This window comes from Nilaparvata lugens, chromosome 4 (assembly GCF_014356525.2).
Source record: "Nilaparvata lugens isolate BPH chromosome 4, ASM1435652v1, whole genome shotgun sequence".
NCBI lineage: Eukaryota > Metazoa > Arthropoda > Insecta > Hemiptera > Delphacidae > Nilaparvata > Nilaparvata lugens.
In genome coordinates, this window is record NC_052507.1 from 68,593,301 (window position 1) to 68,616,658 (window position 23,358).

General features: G+C 34.8%; 1 protein-coding gene across 15 annotated transcripts in view; it reads left to right on the plus strand.

Moving 5' to 3' along the window:
• Positions 1 to 23,358, plus strand: part of LOC111045314 (protein hu-li tai shao) — a 107,789-nt gene that overhangs the window by 39,112 nt on the left and 45,319 nt on the right. For 3 of the 15 annotated variants that reach the window (XM_039426312.1, XM_039426311.1, XM_039426315.1), the window contains one exon: positions 20,250 to 20,312. The exons of the other annotated variants lie outside the window; for them this stretch is intronic. The gene's annotated coding sequence lies outside the window, so the exon portion shown is untranslated. The remainder of the gene's footprint in view (positions 1 to 20,249; positions 20,313 to 23,358) is intronic. 15 annotated transcript variants of the gene reach the window in all.

The window sequence follows — 23,358 nt, forward strand, 5'->3', positions numbered from 1 at the left end:
TGTTATTTTTGCATATATTCATTCGTATCTTTATATTACTTCTTTGTATCTTGTGTGTGTGTGTGTAAAATTGAATTGTTTATAGTCTTGATAATATACTGTGGAAAAGTTGATTATGACTTGTGAAGATTGAAATTGTACTGAAGTATTTATGTGTCTTGATTGATGTCTAGTATCTAAATTTGTCCGAATTTTGTCTGTTTTGGTGGTGTAGTCGCGTGTTTTCTAAAAGCGTAGTCCCGAGACATAATACAATGATTATTTCATGTTGGTGATGTGACCGGAATTTGGCTGTCTACCAACAAGACAACAGAAAGTCCATTTACTTTTGTCCCTTGTTCGACTGGCTTTCTTTTCGAATATTAATAGCTTGCACCGACAAAAGCGCTCGTTTCATACTCCAGTCACCGTCTAATCGGCCCATTTTTCAAACGCATCCTGCTTCGAAGCCCATCTTTTCCAGTCAAATTAGTTTCAGTTGCTCAAACTCTTATCGAGTTGCTAATTTTACTCACATATCTGAAGTACTATCTACATATCTTAAAGAGGTATCTCCTATAAAAGGCCACGTTCCATGTTCTATTTACACGTATGTTCCTGCAGTACTGTAGGTCTATATACGTCATTGTATGATTTTATTTTATACTGTAGGCTATACGAGTATGTATATAACTTTTTGTCTTCCTTTACCGTGCAGTTGTAAAAAATTGAAGATGCTTCACCTTCTTGACAATATTGGTAGAAGAATACTGGTTTATCTTGACTAAAATTGAGATGTACACAGTGTAGTACCCGTAACGTCTGTGCTCCCCTAGATTCTGACTTTATTCACTTCGATTCTTGTTTAAAATTCTATTTTTTTACCTTTTTGATCCCTGTGGCGTCAAGTTTGTAATTTTGTAATTGTAGCTTGTAATCTGTAATACTTATGACTACATGTATTAAAACATTCAACATTTGTTCATTTTATAGGTAAACTAGCCGTCAGGCTCGCTTCGCTCACCATATCAGGCGATATAATATTCCCAGTAATAGCTCTGATTGAAGTAGCAGTGCCCAATCCATTTTTCCGCGATAAATGCATTTCAATCTTCAACTTGGTGCCAACCTAACAAAGTCAACTCAACTTAATGCCAACCTGACAAAATTATTAATTTAGTTACCAGTTAACAACTGTTTCGAAGAGGTACTCTCTCTAGATTATAGTTCTATATGGTATGGACATTTTTCGATTATAATTAAGAGATTGGAATAAGAAGAATATACATGCTAAAAGACGAACTTTAAACCCTTAAAAACCACCCTTAGAGTTGAAATATTGCCAAAAGATTCCTTAGTGCGCCTCTAAAGGGCCAACTGAACTACGTACCAAATTTGAACGTTTTTGGTCCGGTAGATTTTTAGCTCTGCGAGTGAGTGAGTGAGTCAGTCAGTCAGTGAGTGAGTGAGTGCCATTTCGCTTTTATATAATATATAGATTCTGTATTTCTGAAGCAGATTTAAGACTTGATTTGTCCATGTTAAGTGCTTTTTTTGTACACTGTTTACCTTTTAGTTAATCCTCCACTTGAAATTTCTATTACATTTTCGATGAATTTATTTCCTACATGAACTTGTAATTTTTTAGTATAAATAAATAAACCCTCTTTATCTAACAGATAATGTGGAATTTACATTTTTAACGTCCGTTAACTTACATTTTGCGAGGAATGGATTTCATGAACGCCTGCAAATTTGAAACTGATAGAAATGACCATTTCTTGTTCCTTGATGGATCACAATATTTCAACTGTGATGTAACGTTTTTCACTCTACCTTTCTGGAATCTTTCCCTACGAAACAATATACTAATACACCTATAATTCTACCCTGGAAGCACTCAATTCTATTCCAACCACAGATTAAGTTATCGTATGTTTTCTTAAGAACGTCGCACTCTTCCCCGCTGAGCAGTATAGAAGACACTTGCTAGTCTGTTCTACGTCAAGATTTCGGATCATTTATCAAGAGGCATTCTGGTGTTGGTATCTTGTTTCAACCTTCCTCCACTTCCCCGAGCAAACCAATGCATCAAACAGTATTGCTGAAGAGTGTTTGTCCCATGACTCAACTGTTTTTCTCTTCTCTTGTTTATCTTTTATTTTTTAAGCATCATCATGACCCTTCGCATTTTCGACGGATGTTTGTATAGTCTATGGTTGATGATATTATCTGTTTATTCTTTTTTGGCTTGAAGATTCACCTTTGCAGGGACAGTAACTTTCGGAGACCCTGGCATCATCGAATTATCGACGTAAACATACAACTTAGCTTGATAAATGAAAGTAAATTGTATTCTATTGTAACTTTTATTCAATCCGTTGACAAAATTCAATCAAACATTTTGAGAATATAATACTACTAGCCGTCAGGCTCGCTTCGCTCGCCATATCCGTCTAGCGAGGGGGCTCCTCCCCCTGGACCCCCGACTGGATCGGCTCGCTTCGCTCGCCTCCATTTTTCATTTGAGCATTTTTATCATATGTTAGGTCGATCCAGTCGGGGGTCCAGACTAAACGTCTGGCTAAACGGATATGGCGAGCGAAGCGAGCCTGACGGGTACTAATATAATATTCCCAGGAATAGCTCTGATTGAAATAGCAGTGCCCAATCAATTTTTCCGCGATAAATGCATTTCAATCTTAACTTGGTGCCAACCTAACAAATTCAAACTCAACTTAATGCCAACCTGACAAAATTATTAATTTAGTTACCAGTTAACAACTGTTTCGAAGAGGTACTCTATCTAGATTATAGTTCTATATTAACATATGATATGGACATTTTTCAATTATAATTAAGAGATTCGAATAAGAAGAATATACATGCTAAAAGACGAACTTTAAATCCTTAAAAAAACACCCTTAGAGTTAAAATATTGCCAAAAGATTCCTTAGTGCGCCTCTAAAGGGCCAACTGAACATACCTACCAAATTTGAATGTTTTTGGTCCGGTAGATTTTTAGTTCTGTGAGTGAGTGAGTGAGTGAGTGAGTCGGTCAGTCAGTCAGTGAGTGAGTGCCATTTCGCTTTTGTATATATAGACTCTTAAGTCGTGTCCACACTGAACAAATATTCGACAAACATGCTTGTTGAAAAAGTTTGGGCAAATTTTATCATGTTTGGTAAACAATGTTTGCCAGTGCAGTGTAGACGCGTCACCAAACATAATATTCGTGAAGCTGGGTTTTCGTAGCCGACCACGACAGGGTGAGGATCTCACATTGGGTAGATTTCAATTTGTCCAAATAACCTAAAATATTATGTTCAATTAAGTTTTAATGGGGGATCTTGAGTTTATACTTCTTATATTTTCAATTGGCAATATGTTGATATTATTAAATATTAGTACACAAATAATGCAAATTTATTTGATCAGCTGTTTGAGAACACTTGAAATTTTGATAATATGAGTGTCAACAATGCTTGCCGCCGTCGACTGCGGAAATTTACGCACAAACGAAAATGAGGGAAGAACAGGTTTTACGTTTTACAGCTGTCAACACTGAAAATGTTTGGAAAAACAGTAATTTTTTGTTTGACAAACGATGATTGTCTAAACTTTTAAAAATGTTTGTCCCTGAGCTCCTCAACAAACATGTTTGCCGAACATTTGTTCAGTGTGGACACGGCTTTAATCCATGTTTGTTGAGAAATATTCTCTCATTATTAAATTAAAATTCTACTTTACAATTTACTTAATTTCATAGGGTAATACAACATTTAGAATGATGAAAATGTATCATTGATAATATATCATTGATAATATTGGGTAATATATCTTGTAATTCGGTTATGAGAGATTGATTCCCTCCTGTAAACTTTTGAAACAAAATAATGAACCAATAAATTATAAACATGTCTTGCCAATAAATTTCATGTTTAGTATTAAAGTTTAATTTTATACAGTGTAATCTAGAAGGATGGCCTTCAAAGTGAGTTGAAAAATTTCAACTGATTTTTCAGTGTTTTGCTTTTAAGCTGTGAACTTTTGATTCCAGTGTTGATAAAATTCAATTGAACAGTAGAGTAGCTCAGAAAAGAGTGAGAGATTATACGTTGATCATTACTTAGTGACAGTAGCCATTGTATGGAAGTTGTTTTATAAATCTTGTTGTGGACGTGTGGTGAATTTATTGGGTTTACTTAGCGGAGATACGTTTCTTGCACTTTGCCAAATGTGTGAATGCATTTGGTCAGGTGAATGGCGAATCAAACGACAGGACAGTTCGCGCCAAAAGACCTGCTCCTCTGACCTTGGCGGCCGACGAATGCCCTTGACATTGCCTTTGGCGGCAAAACTAATCAAAGAAAGATTTATCCCACACATTTGTGACCGGTGATTGCTCAAACAATGGCGTGGGCATTGTAGCATGTAAGCTTTTCTAGGTATGAAGCCATATTGTATAAACACAGACATGGGAAGCAACAAATCGATAAATCTTGAGATTATTTGTGTCTCAACATTCTTCATTCTATTGTCAAAATTAAAGCTCCAATTTTTTGTTTACCTTGTCACGTATTAAAATTTAGTAGTGGAAATCCTAGAGCCCCCTTATTTGCTTGCTGGTATTAGTGTGCCTAGAAACCTTTCCTCGCATCAAAGAGCATATGGTCACGAAGTTTCAGCGATTTTTATTTTTCACAGAAAAACCATGGACCAACCATCATGCGTTTCGAAACAGTAAAAAAAGTATCTGTGTTGAATATGGAACAAATTTTATGACTTCTCTACGTAATTGCACTGAATTGTGATAAAACTCGTGTCCCGAGAACAAGCGGTAACTCTGTATTGTTTACGATATTGGTATTTGCATAATATTTTCTGATTGTTTGTAATAGCAAATTTGTAAATATTTCATATTAAGGAAAATTATTTGTATCCTTCTTTATATCAACACAACTACTTTCGACCACTTATGCCATTTTCAAGTGTCAAAAAAATGTAATGATTTATATATAATTTGAGTGAATTGGGGTGTGAAGAGCTTGAAGGATATATTAACTTTAGTTTGTTTTACATTATCTTTTGTTTGTTTTAGTTTATTCGAAGAGTTGTTCTCGGATTTCGAAATTTGAATGCCTAGTACTTATTTATGTCTCCTCTTAGAACTATATTCTCTATCATGCAGTTTTGCAGTTAATATGATTCTTATTATTTATCATCATCATGCAAATCTCATCCTTTACCTTACTAAAAATTCGTTCTGTACACAAAAGTATTAGTCTGTTCATCTGCCGACAATAGTGTGAAAAATGAGTAAAATTGAACTAGAGATTACTGTAAAGACATTCGTTGCAGTGATTTTTCGTGTTTGCGCGTTTGCAAGTGAGTTGGTGATTTGTGATGCATGGCTGTGTGTTCTATTACTGTCGGCGATGCATCGAATCGGTTTTTTGGCTGGCTACTCGCGATACGCGATCATCTCGATGCCCGTGAATTGATCAACCATCTGCTTAAAATTAGACTCTATTTGTACACGGCTCTAAGCCAAGATTAGAGTTTCAACTGCCTATTCATATCCTATTCACCTATCGTACTCGTATATTGAACAGGAACTCATGTACATGTTATTAAAATGATTGAACACTTTTTGAGAATTTTTATCTATTAGAGTACAGATCGGAAATGAACAATCTGAATTCTTTTTATAAATAATAAATGTTCAGTATGTTAACCGTTACTTGATCCATACAAAACAGCTCTGAGTAGATTGAAATTGATGTAGTTGTGTGACTGAATTAGTAGTCTACGCCTCCAAAACCAAGGAGCTGTCTGGTGAATGAGTTAGTTAGAATACTTCTAATTTCAATATTGCTAATTATTCCAATAATAATTCCAAAATTATATAATTCACATAATAATAGAGTAATTCCAATTATTGGGTTGGTGACCACAGCTCACCAACAATGTAGTCGGGGCGGAAAAATATTTGGTCTTGTCTAGGGACATCAAATAGCTGAATCCGGCCCTGACAATGACATGGCATGTTTGTTGGTAGGCGTACTTATTCATTGGCTAATGTGAAATACTTGAATGTAGTTATTTCCTATAAGAGTTCCTCAACGTTCTGATTCAAACCGCAAGCGAAAAATAATCAAGTGATTATAGATACAGTATTCATATATGAACGTTTCAATCCGGTAGTTGAAATGTTTTATAGAAATGCTCAGTTCTTGGTTTTTTTGCGTTCCTTCAGTATCCGCTTAGTGATTCCTAGAATTTGTTGTATGAAATCTCGTTTTCTTTGTACGACTTGAAGCAATGACGTTGTGTTGGGTGTAGCTATTCAAAATAAAAGTAGTTTTCAATTACGCTGTTCAACTGTCGGAGCAGTATGAATTCAAATAGCTGGTTTCAGACCATTACTAAACCATGACCAAAGAAATATCTCGTCAACTGAACGTTGGTGTCGCAATTTGCAAGTAAGCCGAGCAAGTTTTCGCTCTTTTAATGTAAGGGAGAGGTTTATAGGTCAGATGATAGAATTTATTGTTTGGGGGTGGAGTTAGTTGGTTGGTACACGAGCCGTGGAGAGATTGGGAATAGCAATAGAGTCTAGTGCTGACCTGAGTGTAAACAGCACGAAATCAAAAGTCTAAAAATAGCGGATGACGTTTGGCAAGTTGGAATGGATTGGCGAGAGATGGCTTGGTTGGTGCGGGAGGGGGTCGGAAGATCAAGTGAGCTGACCTCATTCTCGGGGAAGAAGTCGCGACCAGTTGGCATCAGACTCTTCTCAAGCTGGAGGAATATTATTCTGACTGGATTAGACTGTCTGGATCCATCCAGGCCTATCTATAATACTCCTTTCAATAGACAAATCATTGCAAACTCATAATTCGACTATATTCAAAAAAATTGGCTTGAATCCTCTGTTAATCCATTACTGTATATCTATTTCAAATTCGTAATGATCTATTTTGAATTATTGTGGCTTGAGTTTGTTTCAATTGTACACTTTATCCTTGAATACACCCATGTTTGCTTTTTTTCTTTGGGATTACAGTGTCGGCAATGACAAAAGATCAGAATTCTATTAAATCAGAAACTTGTCGTTCTTGTTTCCTACTATTCTTCAATTTCAAGTGCTTTTTTATTTTTTAAGCCGCATTTTAGATCACTCATTTTGGTTTGTACGTTTCTGTACACATAAAGTGGTAAAGGTACTCTCTTTGAGCTTGATACAGAAACATAGGCATTTGACTAACCTTAAGGTGCGTAGAGATTTACGCGCCGCGAACACGAACAATTCACTTTTAATCAGCTGATGTCAAGCTTCTTATATCTGTATCTTATCGATTCTGTACAAATACAGATATAATCAATCAGCTGATGAAAAGTGAATTGCTCATGTTCGCGGCGCGTATATCTGGGGCCTATTTCACAAAGGTACAAGAGTATTGTCACCAACCATGGTTACGAACAAGCACTTGTAGTTACAAGTTTACAAGTACTGACGTTTCACAACAATTTATGATCTACAAGTTTACAAGTTTACAATTTTACAAGTCTACAAGTACTTCAATAGTAAACATAACCTATTTTCATTATGATTTCCTTTTTTCATCTTTTATAAAGGTTACTTGTACTTTTCAATAATTACTTTGAAAATATTTGAAAGCAATATAATGTTTTTTGTACAGTCTACTTCATTTATTGCTGAATTTGTAACCTACACAGTAAATGTACTATATATAATGTATACTATATATACTGTGTATATATACTATAGTACACATAACCTATGAGGTAACACATTAATAACTATTTTGGAAATTTATTAAATTCATTTTCCTGATGCATATATTTCCAAAATAATGAATTTTAGAGGAATATATGGCATTTTTGATTATTAGAAATATTTATTGAATATTTAAAATCATTATAATGATCACTTGTAAATCCTTTACATAGCTTTCCACTTCGGTAGAAATTTCATAGTTACGAACAAGTAATTTCGACAAAAATTGTTGGCTACAATGAAAATCTTTGTGAAACACTTGTTCGTAACAAGCAAATAACTTGTAAACTTGTAGAAATTTGTTGTAACTACAAGTTTACAATTCAGCTTTTGTGAAACGCTAGTAATCAGTTGTTCTCCAAAACCATGGTTGGCAACAAGACTTGTAACCTACTTGTACCTTTGTGAAACGGGCCCCTGTACGCACCTTTACATACCATGATACTCTAAATTATCATTCAACATTCACTTTCAGTAAGATTTGCTTAGAGCCAGTTGAACTGATGAAAATGTTATCAATATTAATTCTCTATACTGTTTTTTTACTCTCCTCAACTTTCCACCTTCCTAGCCTGTCCTATTCGTGTAAGTAATGGCTCAGAAGAAGCTCTTCATTCTCTTAAATATTTATTGTTTCTTTTCAGTAATCACGAATTCCAAGCTGGTTGTTTCTCTAAAGTAATCAAGAATTTCAAGCTGCACCAATCTGTATAAAATATCCAGTACTTAAAATAGGCCTACAAAAAATAATCTCACACATTTATTCAAGATTGTACTGATCCTTGCTTGAAATAAATCTCGCTTGGGGCAACCATAGAGAAAAGATAGCATAAGCTATGTATAGCTTATGTTAAAAGCTTAACATAGCTTATGTTAAGGTATCTTTTTTCTATGGTGCATCTCAACAGATACTTTTGAAGGATATAACTTGAAAGTATTTTTACAATTTAAATAATGTGACAACCGGAGCAGCTGGGGAGCTGACAAATGCGTTGATTGACATAATGGTGAGGCAGGATGGGATGGTGCAGTGTGCAGTACAGCTTAGTGATACGAGGCGCGAATTTTAAGACGTACGGATGTCGTTGCAGCAAAAGAGACAGCTAAATTGCGGCCGGCAATTTTCCGCCACTGGCCAGCCGGTGCAGGTCACTTGCTCCTTTTTACTCTGCTGCTTCTCTTGTAACTTGTTGCTCGTCCGGTTTCCGCTGCCCACGCTACTACACTCCTCGACAGTCCTTGTTACAGCCTTATGCTTCACTGCACTCCATCCAACAAACACTCAAACACCAACACCGAGTACAAAGAACTGATTACTGTCCTAGTCTTTAGCCTAAAACTATCCTAGTCCTTGTGAATATCTCTGTCAGTTACCCTTAACTATCTTACAAACCCAGTTCTATTGAGTCTTAGGCTAGGCGCACAACAGTTGGTCAAAACAAGACATGATCAGACACGTTCAGTCACAATACTTCACATAGTTGCTTATGAAGACATGTCTTATTGCCATGAATAATCAGTGTGAGTTGCGTCATAAGCAACAATGTGAAGTATTGTGACTAAACGTGTCTGATCATGTCTTGTCTTTTCTTGACTAGCTGGTGTGCGCCTAGCCTTACTGTTATTTACCCTAAGCCATTATTGATCTCTAACTTTCTGCCTTTAATTACTCTGATACTAATGACTCTTGAACTTCTCTTGTACGTATCACTCTGAAATTAGAGTCTGGTATTTAAACTTGAACTTACTTAGTCCTAGTGCGTTTTTCTAGTGCCTACCCTGTAACGAATCTAATTTTAGTGATCTGCTTTATCCTCTTAAAAACCCCAAAACAATGTGAGTGTATATTATCTAGAATTTGACCTTGAACTACTGGAACGATTTTGTGAACGATATATTTGAAAGTAATGTATAGAAAAACCCTAACAAGACTTATGGCTTATAATAATTTAAATTGTCGAATTAAGTGTAACTCATTTTTTCCTGTAACTGGGCACCCGCCGAAAAACCTTTGGGTTTGGCAGGACCCTCAACTGTTTGTATTGTGAATAAAAAGTCAAAGGTGATTTGAAGTCAAAGGGTCTTAATTTGAAGACATTAGGAGTGTGTCTCGAATAGAAAATTGAGATTAATATCGAATGAATGCTCTTTTGAATTTCTATACTGTTTATGATACTGATACTATCTATTAGTTGAAGGTTTCGATTTTAAAACTCCTCCAATGTATTTTAACATTATTTGGTTGGAGTTGGATGTATGAATTGAGACCAGATAGTGTAGAATATAATGTTAACCATTACATTCTATACTCTCTGGCTGAGACAGGTTATTATGTAGTTGATGGTTATTATCAAAAGGACTGATGCTTTAGTATTCCAAGTTGGTGATGCAGTGGTGTCATAAAAATGAGCCACGACATCACTTTAAATAGAGTTGAATGGCACTCGTAAACATTTCAGGAGGTCACGTGGAGATAACACCGTTTCAAATCCTACTTGTACGACTTGAGAATGCATTTAAAAGTTTTAAAATCATTTCACAACTATTTTCTCAGCCTGAATAATCAATTGTTTCAAAAATCAGTCAAGTGCATTTGATAAACATTCTGTGTTGTTGTGAAGTTGATATTGTGTTAGAGTTAGAGATACATATTGAATGAAAATGACTTGATATTGTCAAAAGAACTAATCTAATAAAACAATTTGAGATTCTAGTTTTGATCGTTATACTCTGAACTGAATTGAATTTATTGTCAAAAATCACATACAAATACTTGTACAATACAATCATTAGAGAATGCAATATACAATTACCTACAAATAGACATTGATTGTAACTTGCACAACAATAATTACGATACTATATTTATATGAAATATGATACTATATAAAATTATTACTATATAAAAACTATATCAACCTCTAGTGTAAACTAAAAGCTTGAACATTTAGCTTGTAATTTTATCTTAATTTGCTTAGCTGAAGATGGTTGATAAGAATTATTCATAATATCATTAAAATACATTGGTTGTAGACCTTGTTCTGATCTCTTATCTGCAATGTTTACAAATGACTTTGTAGAAATGAATTTCTCCTGTATTCTGATGAACGATATCTCTTTGATACTTATCATAGCTTTGGAATTGAACTTAATGTAATGGAGAAATAAACCCCGCCCAAAAACAATGAAACATTACTAATTGGAAAATGTTCAATTCTCAATAATTGAAGCAAACATTGTGCTAACTCAAATGCTCGAGCTATTTCTTTTCAATTGATGAGTGCCTTTTTCACTTGCAGAAAACATTATATATTTTTTATTGAGGATCTTCCATACTTGCACAGTGACTCCACTACACAGTTCTCCATAGTTCTGTACTTACTCAGTGACTTGAATGTCCTCTTTGCAGCAAAAGGCACGCGTTCTTTTGCCATTCTCTTGCCAGCTTACATAAACTTTCTTTCGCTTGCTGGCTATCTTTATCCTTTGTGCTATCTCTGTTATGCAAGTTGGCTCACAGGTCACCCGTTGCCAACAGCTAACAGCGTCTGCGCGTTCTCGTCGTTATCATGGACAAGTTAGAGGTGAAAGACCGCGGCTGGACACATCACATTATATTAAATGCATTCATTAAAAAAATATTGCCAACCAGTTGTTCGACTCATAAGTCGTCGCGTGCATGAGTAGACAGCTACAATCAGAGAGTATAGAAGTATAGAGCCGAGAGTACACTCTGGCTAAAATGCACTTACACACTTCCTCTCTCACTCTCTGACCCAATCCTCTCACTTCCGCCAAATGTTACAAGTACTTGACCTGACGCACGCTTACTGTCTGCACGCACTGCATTCTCACAACAAAAAATACCAATTGTTTTTTAAGCTTGTGCTTGATATTTTACAGCAATATGTAGATTATGCTAATGTAATCTAAAAAATGTTATAAGTTTGTTAGCCTATAATCTAGATTATCAGTTCTGAAGAAACTAGAACAACTTCTTTGGGCTGTTCATGAAGTTTTGATTCTTATCCTTGCAATGGACGATTTTTTTGACTATTCAATTCAACTTAGTCAATGTTTTTATTCATTACTAATCAAAAGTATTTGAATACTTGCAGGACGATGACCCCTGAAAACCTCAAGAGGTTTCTTCAAATGGAATAAAACGTGTTTAAACACTTCATTAAATAGTAATATAATAGTGATTTGTGAAACCTGGAGTAATTAAAAATTGGCTCCACTTGATTGGATTTGGAATCCTATACTATTAACCGAGCAATTTCTGCTTATATGTTTAGATGTTTATATGTTTGTATTTCACCGGATCTCGAAAACGGCTCTAACGATTCTCACGAAATTCAGAACATTGTAGGTTTATAATATAAAAACTCGATTGCACTATGTCTCATCCCTGGGAAAACTCGCTAAAGGACAATTATTTATTCATCCTTGGAAAAACAGCTGATAATAATTATTTTGTCGTCTGTTGATGATGGAAGTGAGTGTGCGAGTTCATGTGTGTGGGACACTTCATCCGATTTCAGTATATTAATGTGATGATAGTTGGTCACATACAATGTCATACATGACATACAATTGTCATCTTAAATTCTATCTATATAGTCTATATGTCATAATAATAATTACATATAGGTATCTCGAAAAACTTTTTGTAGACGATCCCTTCCAACCCCAGTACAGAATATTCAAATGCAGTTAAGATTCTAATTCTCCATTTTTAGTTAATCTAATGACGGACTATTTCAAACCAGAACTTGCTAATTAAACTTGTAGATCAATCTGGGGTTATTCGCAATCTTATTATTGTAGAGTCAAGATCTGTGTCTAGAACTATAATTGAATTAGAACAATAGCTTATAATTCTTGATTATTGCTTACGCGAATGCAAGTAGTCTACTAAAGTATTGTGACCCATTTAGAGCAGCGTTTAATCTGTTCAGATATCTCCTCCTAATAATCAGCGTCTTGTAACAAAATCTATAAATATTTATAGGTGATGTGGGTTTCGTTCACCAATGGGTTGAGCATAGGTAGTTTTTATTATCTTGAACTGTGTAATTTTATTTGAACTCGTCAACTTTCATTTTGTACTTCACAAGTCTTGATGTCTACAATTTCAATGACTTTGCAAAGTTTCATAGGTGAACTACATTCTATTAATGGGGACAATGTACTCAATTCGCTCAACACCAGCCAGACTTATTTTCAATGTACTCAGTCTGCTCAATACTAAATAGACTGTCATTTTCATTGTTCTATAAATTTTTGGTAGCTCCTAAGTACACTCGTTATTCGCAAATAAAAACACTCTTAGCAAATGCCAACTTGTGAATTAATGTCAACTTTGTTGTAGTTTTCAATGAGTAGTTTCAACGGTTTAAGGTATTTAGTGCAGTATTAATGAATATAGTATTCCGTTTTATTTATTAGATTTTCAAGTCTAACGCTTTATGTTGGTTTTAGAAGTTACAGAAGAAAAAGCTGATATTAATATCGCTTTAGTAGTGAGGAATATTGCAATAGCAGCGTGGATTTATTTAATATTTAGGTTATAGGCTACTACAGAATCATAAAAAAATTGTGAAGTGAAAATCATTCCTGAAAATGATTGACTGACTTTCAAAGTCAAATGAAATCGCATTTGATAGCTAACGCTATTTTAGTAAACTTGGTACTCCAAGACAATATTAATATATCATTAGAAATGTTGATTCGATAGACTACTTGTTACTAGATAGAAATGAAGGTACTAATTACTTGGTAGAATGCATAAAGAGAGTGGAGCAGAATATGAAAGAGAGAAGAGCACAGAGAAGTGTAGATTAGTGAACAGAATAAAGTATGAATCGATGAACCAATCACAAGCAAGAGGCCTCGCCTCCAGAGACATTCTAAGCAGAAGCTACGCCTTCTCTTTTTTCATTGGCCGACGATCTCTCTTATCATTGGCCGACGATGTCTTCCGAAGTTGAGCTATAGTGAGGTCCACGTTATAATGGTTGTGCTTGATTAGCAATGGTATTGCTATCCTTGTCTATCATTCAACAAAGCGGTTAGCGCTGTCTCTTTCTCTCTTTGCTCTGTTGCCAGATCGCTTTTTAAGAATGTAGAAATATAATTAATTAACAAAATATTATATCTTGATTATGAAAATTCATTATAAAAATATAATTTCTTGCCTAATAAAATATAATTGATTTTTTTTAACGAGAATGAACAGTTAATATTAGCCTACATCAATAAACCTGTATCAGCTACCGTCTATAGAAGGCACTAACAAGACAGAGGTTCAGCAACGTTTTTCTCCTATCTTTCTCCACTGCCATTATAACGTGGACCTCACTATAGTAGATGGCAGCCGTCAATATAGTGAGGTCCACGTTATAATAGCAGTAGATGAAGGATAGAAGAATAGCGATGCCAATTCTCTGCATTAATTAATCATATTTCTACACTGTCAAAAACATAATCGGCATAGTTGTGGACCTAGAAAAGGATAGTACCACCGGCTATGTCGAAGGATATATAGACAAGGATAGCAAAACGAAGTTGATCAAATACTGTCATTATAACGTGGACCTCACTATAGGTTGAGTAGGTCGGGTTCTCTCATTAAAACTTGTTAAATATATAAAAAATAGTTCAATATTTTGCCTAGAATAATATAATATACAATGCTTTCTATAAGCATTGTACTTGAGAGGAATTGAATTCATTCAAATATAGAAACTTGATTTCTGGTTTCATTGATTATTTTTTGTGGATTCATTTTAAAAGTTTATTCTGGAAGTTATTAATCAATATTCAAACATACATTCCTCTCAGTTTGTTACTGATTCTAGAGGTTTTCAATTGCAAAAATCTTCCCTTTCTAAGCTTGTTTCATTTTTTTTAATTTTAAATCCAATGCTCAAATGATGTGATGTACTACTGGGAGTTGAAAGCTTCCGAATTGCTTGTTGAGTATAGTAAGTACTTTGACCGTTGTTATTGGACTAATGATGTAGTTGTTGGCCGGTTGTCAATGGTATGGGAATGTTCGAAAATGATTGCTAAATTCAGTAGTGGAAAGTCATGCTTCAAAATTGGATCGTTCTGTTCTGTCTTTTTTACCGCTCAGTCCAACAATTGAATCTTCAATTTATTTTGCCAACAATGATTCAATGTGAACTGTTTGTGTAGCTATCTTACTTGAATGATCATTGCTTTTGTTACTTTCTGTATTACTCATTATAGTTCTCAAGATACTTCGAAAGTTATTGTTGTTTTTATAATCATTAAAGTTGTTTCAAAACTAAAGTACTTTGGTTTGAACCAGAGTTGATTAGTACAGTTCAATAAATTATTGTTGTTATAGTGAGGTCCACGTTATAATGACAGTATTTGATCAACTTTGGCTCTGCTATCCTTGTCTATCATTCGAAATAGCCGGTGGTACTATCCTTTTCTAGGTCCACAACGATGCCAATTATGTTTTTGACAGTGTAGAAATATAATTAATTAATGCAGAGAATCGGCATCGCTATTCTTCTATCTCTATCCACTGTCATTATAACGTGGACCTCACTATAGTAGATTATTTCCTAAGATTTTCACTACTTCTCAACCAATTGTTTGTGCCAGACCATAATACCATGCGTTTTTACAGGCACAAACCCAATCAAAGAGGAGCTTCCTAACCTGCCGACTCTAAAAACGCCTGAAAAATGTTTAATATGGTCTGGCCCTTTTGCTGTTATAATTGAAATTTAAATCTTCTTAGAATAGAAATAACTGATTTGAATTCGTATCGAATAATGTGCTGAAAGTATCAATAATTCGAAAAAAGATTGATCTCTCTCATTCTTTGCATGAAGATCCTGTATCATGTTAGCCAAAATCCTAAGTTCCTAGCATCATTGTGAAATAGTGTGGTGGGAAAACAATTTATTTTATTGCAAATAATATGTTTTTGTTATTATTAAAATGAGTATTAAATAGTTATCCAATGCTTCCAATACCCTTCAGAAGTTCTTTTTATACACCCAGGCTTTCCCTTTGTCTGGAAGGTTTGAAAAATCCAAGATTTCCTTGAGCCGCTTGAGTATAGTAAGGAACAACAATCTAAACAAGGAAAGGCGTTCTAAATTATTATGTTGAACAGCATAATCATAATGATAGGCAGGCAAAAAACGGTCATATGGGAAGAATGAGCGATAGAAATTAACTGCCCACTACAGACCATAATCACAGTCACAATGGCTTCACTTCCCAACTTCAGAATGCGATCTGAAAAAATAAACGAGAAGAAAATGTTCGTTTCTTTTTCTTCCACATTCAAAATCGTCCTCTGAAGTCTCATCCACCAACGCACAAAGATGCAAGCGTTTTCCAAGTTCCAAAAGACAGCAGAGAGGCAAGGCATGGCCAAGACCGAGCGGCGAGCGCTGGCTGACTGAATATATTAGATCTTTTTATTGGACTCCGGTGAGACACGGTCATTGACCTTTCTTCCTACCTTTCGACACTGAACAGCTTGCTGACTGAATGCAGGATTAACCTAGTCGCTGATCTCTGAGTATAGCCGTTGAAACTCTGCCAACATGCAAATAACTGCAATGCTCATAACATAACGGATATGCAATGCCATACTCTCTGCCAGGAATTTCAGTCAGAAAAGAAACAGTAGTATCGTAGTTCATCACAATATGTGGTACCGGTTGTCAATATTTTTTGGTAACTTGAGTAGCGTTCTCTGAAACCAGTTATGAAAATTTGGATGAACTTGTCCTCCTATTTTTAGGCGATTCTCTAAACAAAAGTATCATGATTGAAATTTCGATGAGCCTGTATAATAATAATTTTGTGATCCAGAAGAGGACAAGGAGGAACATTGAAAGATCAATCGGTAAATCTAGTTTTATTGACCTTATTTATTAATTGTAAAGGTCTTGCTAATGCAGAGTAAATCTTCACTCAGTATTCCATTCACATGAGAATATAGTTCAATTGAACTAAAATAAAGCGTAACGCTTTACTAATATAGAGAAAAGATACTACTTGTAGCAATCATTTGTTTCTGATAAAACTACATATCACTCATTGGTTCAGTTGATAAAGCTTCATAACTCATTCATTGGTTCAGTAGAAAATAAATCCCCTTGGTGACCAGGTTAATGTGTCCATGTGAAGCTTCGTTAACCTTTAAATTTGAATCATCGTGATCAGTTGGATCAGAAACACAAATAATGATTTCATTTGTGTTTGTGTAGCGAGTTTGTAGCATTTGGTAACTAGCATTGATTGATCTTGCGATTATGAGACCACCAATTTTTGTTGTTTATTGCTTTGTTGGAAACAGCACTCCTTTGTGTGAGTAATAATGGCTGCCCAATGAAATGAGACATGGACACCAAATAGGAATCTGTTGCTTTTCTCAGTATTTTCAAACAAGGTCAGGTTTCGGTTTTGTGGCATCTGTGAATAAAAAGAGTCTAAAAAGCTATTTGAATGTCATTCTATTTATACTCTTCCTCTTCTCCACGCATACCACAGTGTCTGAAGCGAAAGTCTCGACTGTTTCACTTCTTTCGATTTATACGATTTTTTCACTTCCCTTAAAATAACTCAATCCTACATGTACACAAACCTAGATATCTAGAAGAGACATTTCTTTATTCGTTTCTTTAAGATGGTTACACAGTGTATTGTGGCTCTGGTTTCTCTTGAGAGAAGAGAAATACGCTCAATGAGAGATGTATAATAAGAGAGACATCTTGAGCTTCGTTTACCCAAAAGTTGTCCACAAATACTTTTCTACAAAAAAATGTTGAATTAGAAAATAAGTTGCTGATCAAATGTAGAGCAAACAACAAAAATTGTCAATTTTTTGTCCAGAGAGCGTAGTCGGCGTGGTCTTGTAGAGGGGGAAATTTGTTGGCAACTTTATCAGCGTATCCCATACTGAGTGGGGAACAACGATTTTGTTGAAAACAAGGATTTTCACAAGTTGACGACAAGCTGTTGCTGTGACTATTAAAAAATTAGTTACGATTTGCCACAATTCGTTGAAAATACTCAGATGAAAATTCTTGTGTGAACGCGGCTTTAGGTATTATAAATTAACAATCTGCTCAACCACTATCATGGATGCTAGAATTCTGCATTGATTCCAGACTAGTTCAGTAAACCATTTGAGAAAATACAATGAATCGAAATTTATCAATAATCCTAGAATATTTTCCTGATTGTGCTCCTGCAATTTTTAATGATCCATGATTATAAGTTCGTGTTTTGTTGGAAGAGAATAAAAAATTGATTTTTTGACAAAGACTGCTAAAAATTCCAAACTTCCCACACTCTTCAAGCAAACTTCCTTGACAGCTCTTTCAATCGAACTAGTTACAAAATGATAATAAAAATGTTAGTGACCTGATAATCTGATTCCAAATTTGTACCCATAAAATGTTTGTTTTTTATCTGCAGTCTACATATTCTAGCAGAGGAGAGTTGAGCAATATTGGCAAAGAATCAATATTCTGTTTCCCCATAAAATTAAACACTTTCCACACTCTTCGATTCAAGAATCTTCCTTCACAACGAATATATTCAGATTTAGATCACTACATGTATCACTTCACAACTTAAGGATTTGCTGATCGTATTATGGTTGTAGGTTATTATAGTACTCATCTCATATCAGTAGGTTATAATAGTCCTTTTCTTTCCTACTTCCTTAACAGTTGTAATCTTCCAGAAATGAGCGTATTGGATGGGAATTACATGAGTTGACATCGATAACAAGTGGCTTGAGCCGATTTGGGATGCGACCAGATAACTCTGTTAGCACATAGCAGGCAACTGGCTCCAGTAATGTAGCTTGTGCTTGAGTTGAAACCGGTCCATCCTCCAATCCTCGATCCTCTGCCTCTCCAAGTCTCCGAATCTACTTTCACCGCCTCCTTCAGTCAACGATTTTCTTCTTTTGTTAGTCTGTCTTGATAATTATTGCGTGGTTTCTGGTATGTCTGCCGTTGGCATTACAAGTCTATCCACGCCTTCAACCATGGCTCAGGTCTTAGAGCTTAGACTTCGATTACAGTAATGCGTTTCTACAGATAGGCAATATTATAGAAACTAATAGAGTATCACATCGTCTTTGGCAATTAACAGAGTAGACAGATAGATATATACTCCTAGTTTAAACAGATAGGGAATACTAACTTCATTACAGAGGGCAAGGAGATACATTATACATTTGCACAGATGTGTAAATTAAAATTTGTTCTTTGCACTCGTAAGAATATTATTATGTTTGTTGTCATTGAACAAATCATAATTTTTTTCTTCTGGTACGTAGGAAGTAGGATTTCTTTACCAATAACGATCGATTTTTGACGTGTATTATTAAGAATAAACAATAAACTTTTTGTGTAGTTGAGAAGTTGATATTCTGGTAATTATTCATTTTGAATGAAAAAGACTAAGAAATTGTCAAAAAACCACTGATTTATCTAAAACTCTGTTTTAGTTTATCAGAAATTGACAATGGTGTAATAACCGAAACCGGTCTTTCTAATTATCAATAAATCAGTGGTTTTTTGACAATTTCTTAGTCTTTTTCATTCAATAAACAATAGACCTACTCTGTTGATCATACTATCAGAGAGAAGGGAAGATCTAATTTCTCTCTGATACTATATGTAGTTGATCAACCATATAGCTGAATGTTTCTATAATCCCCAAAGGCAACTTTGTTGAATCAAAGATACTGTTGCTATCTTGATCAATCATATATCTTTCAAATCAAGTAGAATTAATAATTTTTCTAAGTGTTTAACAACAACTACAAGAAACTGAGTCAGCATTAGGCCTATTTTGTGTTATCTATCTTGACATTTTTCAATGATTTTATCTGATGGAGTCATTTTATTCAAATGACTAAATAAATTTCACAAGTATCCTACACAACTATTGACTGATCTTGTGGTCAAAATCATAGAATCAATAGAATCTGTTCTTTTTCTATTGTATAGGCTATCCTGGTTCATAAAAATCGTAACTTATGTTAACATTTATCAAGTTAAAAACTACGAGTATATTTTGCAAATACTGTACTTTGTTTGGATATGGTCTTAATTCCTACTATGCCATTGATATGGCTGACAAATAATATTATTTTTTGTGACTTGTTTATCAAGTAGCACGTGGGAAGTGTTAGACGTAGACCGCAAAATAGATATTTGTGTAGCCCGTCTGTCCTTGGTGGAGAGAAATCGCTGCCTTCTTACCACTGACATTAGGTAATAATTATTTATTGGAGAGATTAATGGAAAAAATGACAAAATAGTTGAAAAAAATATTGTTGATTTTTTGTAATGCAGTTTTTAGTTATAATTTTACAATACTTTTCATGGCTCATTTTGCAATTGAATGATGAATTAATTGGGGTTTCTTCTCTTTTCAGGTAAGACGAATGATACGGACATCATATTATACTGATTTGGAGGATTGCGTTGAAAAGTTTGAGGTAACTTACTACTAATTTTAAATAGATTTGAAAAAACTTGGAACTTCCTATTTGCTCAAAAGTTTGAATGAATAATGACAATTAATATTCTTTCAATTTAATTGGCTCTCAAAGTGAAGTATAATGATTGTAGTTCTCATCTCTTGAAATTCTCTTTTTAATAAATATATTCATCCATACAATATATTCTCAAGCAAATTTGTTAATGGAAGATGATTTATTTATCACATTGTGTACAAATACTTAACATGAGGAAAGGCACGACAGGCTTATGCCCAAAACTGTCCCATTCCCAATTTATATACTGTCCAAATCAAAATGTTGGTTATGTCACTTTCACTTTTCAAAATAAAATTAACGCTCTTCAATACTCAGATAAACGAGTATGGTTATAAAATGATGGATCTTAGTTCTTTCAAACTAAGAAGGACTTCAAGATGTGAGGCTTTGATATTCATCAATGTACGGTATCCTCGGTATGTATAATATTTATTTGATTTTAGCACCAATAAGTGGAGATAATTTTGAATAATCAAAACGTGTTCAATGGATTGCATTAATTTTCTATTGAACGAATCCTTTTTGATATTCTATTTATTTACATACACATGCTTGTGAATGAGCAGGCTTGGCGTTCTGGAACTAGCGATTAGTTTTATTGGTTATGTGGGCTGATCCAGACAGCTACTTGGGTGAATTCCAGAAAATATTACACACACTCTATTCTCGTACATTACTGTTTCAACTAGCTTCCGTTTCGAATTTGAACACGTTGTATTATTGTGCATCCTCCTAGTGTGGGGGGCGAACCGATGGGAATTTCAATAAGGAGCTGAATTATATGGAAATAATCTCCTCATCCCTACCGGCTTAACCTGAGGAGTGGCTCCTTGTGTGATAATGCTGACCAAGAAAGTGAATTATTCTCGATTACGTATTGGCATGCCTTATCAAACATTTGATTATTCTGTTTCAGTAGTCGCTGAATCCCACAATTAATTTTTCGATCTGCTTTTCCAGTTCTACTTTTTATTTTTAAACGGTAGTATAGCCATCTCATCACCCTTCACCTCTCTGAAGGAGACGCTACTACTTCCCATCTACCCTAATCTCTGCACTGTACACTACAGAGTATGTACAATTTTGTTTTAATTTATTGCTGAGGATAATGTCTACCTGTGGCTAAGACTTTTTTTGGATAAAGGGAGGGCATTATGTAATCACTGGAGTGATTCGTGGTCTAGTGGATAGAGTGCTTGCTTAGCAACCTAGAGATCCCGGGCTCAAACCCCACTCAGAGCCAAAAGTTTTTGAACAGGTCACTCCCGTGTTATCGGATGGGCACAGTAATTGTCGGTCCCGGCTGAAGTATGACAGTCGTAAGGCCCATTGACGGCTCAAATGATATATTGAGGCGAGGTGGAACTTCCGTCAGGAACTCCCCACCAATAAAAGTCATACGAATATTATTATGTTAAGATTACAATTATTATAAGTGGGTTTGAAGTCGCTGGCTAATGTTTATCAGTGGAGCAGGCCTCAAGTAATCATCCTAGATCCTACCAACGGGAAAACAGATACAACGCTTCTTATGTAATCTGAGATATCACATAATAACGATAACTGTTTGGTCAACCTCTTCCTATGCTTCGTACTTCACTACATTCTGTCATTTGTGGCCTATCTCCTTGGAAAAGATATTACTTATCAGACAGCCTCAAATTTTGTTTCCAAAGATGTATTTAGTAACAGTGATTTTGAATAATTTTATTTACAAAATATCAATATTATTGAAAACTGTCATTAGTAGGAATGGAATTGTAAAATTGATTAGAGTAATTGGCACACAATAATAATTATGAGTTGTAACTTATTGAAGCGTAATAATATTGATAGCTCAATCATTGATAGAAAATGTTCAATTTTATTACTTTATATTATAATCACTGCTTGCGTTATCAACTACTGTACTTTATTCATTGTATAGAAGACTCCACATTCTGTCGTGGCGATAGCCACTATAACAACACAGTCTACTGTTACTCCATCCATATGCCTGCTATCTGCTACTATACGGACCCGTGAATTATTAATTCATTCATGAATATTTGATGTGTCCAATTGGCAACACTGTCGGCGGTGTCGGTGAGGGGGAGGGGAGGCGTTTGCGCTTCCGGCGATATCATCACACATTCAATGTGCAGCGGGTCGTGACGTCATCAACACTCATGACGTCACTTTGTTATTACCTTATTTCTTGGGCCATATCAATAATTATTTCCACAAGTAGCATTCCACAATTCTTTCCATATTTCCACAAGTAGCATCCCCATAACAAGCCTATGATCGATCACCTACTAATACAAACAGGGTTAGAAAAGTACTGTATTCTTTGGATACAGTCCCGAAAAGACTGAGAGTTTGAGTTATAAGCTATTAGGTAGAGGGACTAGTGTCTTGATCACTTTATTTGAATTTAGAAATTATTCTATTAGCGCATTTTCCAATTCCAATCGTGAAAAAATGTATATTGGTCGACATATCAAAAGCAGTTAGAATATTTCATTCAATTTATTTCTATACAATACAAACATTTCAGGTAGAAACAAAAGGCATTCGCCCAAAACTACCTGAAACCTCAATTTAGAATAGATAGTCTACATAGACTATGTAGAAATAATTACTTGAAAAAATAAATAATACAAACAAATATATAGGATGTGTTTTATATTGTGTAGGATGGAGCTAAACTTGTAAATTCCAAATGCGTTGAAGGGAGAGCTGGAGGATAAAATTTCTCCAGTAGAAACTTACAATTATTAATGTGTCACATTCCACACTTAACTCGACACCTAGTCGCCCTTACGTCTCTGAAGAGGTGACCGTCAAATTATCTTGACCGTGAAATTGAAGTACTGTATATCCAACAGATCCAAGCTTTGAATTCATTCAAATTCACTCAAACTATCAAACCTGTGTTTTGTGTTAGATTTTGAAAACACATCAGAGCATTGTTGATTTGAGCCGAGAATGAGAGAAACGGTTG